Genomic DNA, 3,509 nt, shown 5'->3' on the forward strand with positions numbered 1-3,509 from the left:
CTGTTCCTAACTACTGTTCCTACCTCTGGGCCTTGTCTATTTAACTACTGTTCCTACCTCTGGGCCTTGTCTATGTAACTACTGTTCCTACCTCTGGGCCTTGTCTATTTAACTACTGTTCCTACCTCTGGGCCTTGTCTATGTAACTACTGTTCCTACCTCTGGGCCTTGTCTATTTAACTACATTCCTACCTCTGGGCCTTGTCTATGTAACTACCTACCTCTGGGCCTTGTCTATTTAACTAATGTTCCTCCTCTGGGCCTTGTCTATTTAACTAATGTTCCTACCTCTGGGCCTTGTCTATTTAACTCACCTCTGGGCCTTGTTCCTACCTCTGGGCCTTGTCTATGTAACTACTGTTCCTACCTCTGGGCCTTGTCTATTTAACTAATGTTTCTACCTCTGGGCCTTGTCTATTTAACTCATGTTCCTACCTCTGGGCCTTGTCTATGTAACTACTGTTCCTACCTCTGGGCCTTGTCTATGTAACTACTGTTCCTACCTCTGGGCCTTGTCTATTTAACTACTGTTCCTACCTCTGGGCCTTGTCTATGTAACTACTGTTCCTCCTCTGGGCCTTGTCTATGTAACTACTGTTTCCTACCTCTGGGCCTTGTCTATGTAACTACTGTTCCTACCTCTGGGCCTTGTCTATGTAACTACTGTTCCTACCTCTGGGCCTTGTCTATTTAACTACTGTTCCTACCTCTGGGCCTTGTCTATGTAACTACTGTTCCTTGTCTACCTCTGGGGCCTTGTCTATGTAACTACTGTTCCTACCTCTGGGCCTTGTCTATTTAACTACTGTTCCTACCTCTGGGCCTTGTCTATGTAACTACTGTTCCTACCTCTGGGCCTTGTCTATGTAACTACTGTTCCTACCTCTGGGCCTTGTCTATGTAACTAATGTTCCTACCTCTGGGCCTTGTCTATGTAACTACTGTTCCTACCTCTGGGCCTTGTCTATTTAACTACTGTTCCTACCTCTGGGCCTTGTCTATGTAACTAATGTTCCTACCTCTGGGCCTTGTCTATGTAACTACTGTTCCTCCCTCTGGGCCTTGTCTATTTAACTAATGTTCCTACCTCTGGGCCTTGTCTATGTAACTACTGTTCCTCCCTCTGGGCCTTGTCTATTTAACTACTGTTCCTACCTCTGGGCCTTGTCTATGTAACTAATGTTCCTACCTCTGGGCTGGGCCTTGTCTACCTCTGGGCCTTGTAACTACTGTTCCTACCTCTGGGCCTTGTCTATGTAACTACTGTTCCTACCTCTGGGCCTTGTCTATTCCTACCTCTGGGCCTAACTAATGTTCCTACCTCTGGGCCTTGTCTATGTAACTACTGTTCCTACCTCTGGGCCTTGTCTATGTAACTACTGTTCCTACCTCTGGGCCTTGTCTATGTAACTACTGTTCCTACCTCTGGGCCTATTTAACTCATGTTCCTCCCTCTGGGCCTTGTCTATGTAACTACTGTTCCTACCTCTGGGCCTTGTCTATGTAACTACTGTTCCTACCTCTGGGCCTATTTAACTAATGTTTCTACCTCTGGGCCTTGTCTATGTAACTACTGTTCCTACCTCTGGGCCTTGTCTATGTAACTACTGTTCCTACCTCTGGGCCTTGTCTATGTAACTACTGTTCCTACCTCTGGGCCTTGTCTATTTAACTCATGTTCCTACCTCTGGGCCTTGTCTATGTAACTACTGTTTCTACCTCTGGGCCTTGTCTATTTAACTCATGTTCCTACCTCTGGGCCTTGTCTATTTAACTAATGTTCCTACCTCTGGACCTTGTCTATTTAACTCATGTTCCTACCTCTGGGCCTTGTCTATTTAACTAATGTTTCTACCTCTGGGCCTTGTCTATTTAACTCATGTTCCTACCTCTGGGCCTTGTCTATTTAACTCATGTTCCTACCTCTGGGCCTTGTCTATTTAACTCATGTTTCTACCTCTGGGCCTTGTCTATTTAACTCATGTTCCTACCTCTGGACCTTGTCTATTTAACTCATGTTCCTACCTCTGGGCCTTGTCTATTTAACTCATGTTCCTACCTCTGGGCCTTGTCTATTTAACTACTGTTCCTACCTCTGGGCCTTGTCTATTTAACTCATGTTCCTACCTCTGGGCCTTGTCTATTTAACTCATGTTTCTACCTCTGGGCCTATTTAACTCATGTTTCTACCTCTGGGCCTTGTCTATTTAACTACTGTTCCTACCTCTGGGCCTTGTCTATTTAACTACTGTTTCTACCTCTGGGCCTTGTCTATTTAACTCATGTTCCTACCTCTGGGCCTTGTCCTTGTCTATTTAACTTGTCTATGTTTCTTGTCTACCTCTGGGCCTTGTCTATTTAACTCATGTTTCTACCTCTGGGCCTTGTCTATTTAACTACTGTTTCTACCTCTGGGCCTTGTCTATTTAACTAATGTTTCTACCTCTGGGCCTTGTCTATTTAACTAATGTTTCTACCTCTGGGCCTTGTCTATTTAACTAATGTTTCTACCTCTGGGCCTTGTCTATTGAACTCATGTTTCTACCTCTGGGCCTTGTCTATTTAACTCATGTTCCTACCTCTGGGCCTTGTCTATTTAACTAATGTTTCTACCTCTGGGCCTATTTAACTCATGTTCCTACCTCTGGGCCTTGTCTATTTAACTAATGTTTCTACCTCTGGGCCTATTTAACTCATGTTCCTACCTCTGGGCCTTGTCTATTTAACTCATGTTTCTACCTCTGGGCCTTGTCTATTTAACTCATGTTTCTACCTCTGGGCCTTGTCTATTTAACTCATGTTTCTACCTCTGGGCCTTGTCTATTTAACTAATGTGTTCCTTCTGGGCCTTGTCTATTTAACTACCTCTGGGCCTTGTCTATTTATTTTCCTACCTCTGGGCCTTGTCTATTTAACATGTTCCTACCTCTGGGCCTTGTCTATTTAACTAATGTTTCTACCTCTGGGCCTATTTAACTCATGTTCCTACCTCTGGGCCTTGTCTATTTAACTAATGTTTCTACCTCTGGGCCTTGTCTATTTAACTAATGTTTCTACCTCTGGGCCTATTTAACTCATGTTCCTACCTCTGGGCCTTGTCTATTTAAATAATGTTTCTACCTCTGGGCCTTGTCTATTTAACTCATGTTTCTACCTCTGGGCCTTGTCTATGTAACTAATGTTCCTTTTTTGAACTATTTTAAGGACATTACATCAAAGTTGGATCAGCCTGTAGTGTGGTTTTCCACTTTAATTTTGAGTGTGACTCCAAATCCAGACCTCCACGGGTGGATAAATTTGATTTCAATTGATAATTTTTGTGTGATTTTGTTGTCAGCACATTCAACTATGTAAAGAAAAAAGTATTTAATAAGAATATTTCATTCATTCAGATCTAGGATGTTATTTTAGTGTTCCCTTTATTTTTTTGAGCAGTGTATATATATATATATATATATATATTTGCTCAAAAATATCTGGGACGCATTGTCTATTTAACTAATGTGATT

This window comes from Oncorhynchus nerka, linkage group LG27 (genome assembly GCF_034236695.1).
Source record: "Oncorhynchus nerka isolate Pitt River linkage group LG27, Oner_Uvic_2.0, whole genome shotgun sequence".
NCBI lineage: Eukaryota > Metazoa > Chordata > Actinopteri > Salmoniformes > Salmonidae > Oncorhynchus > Oncorhynchus nerka.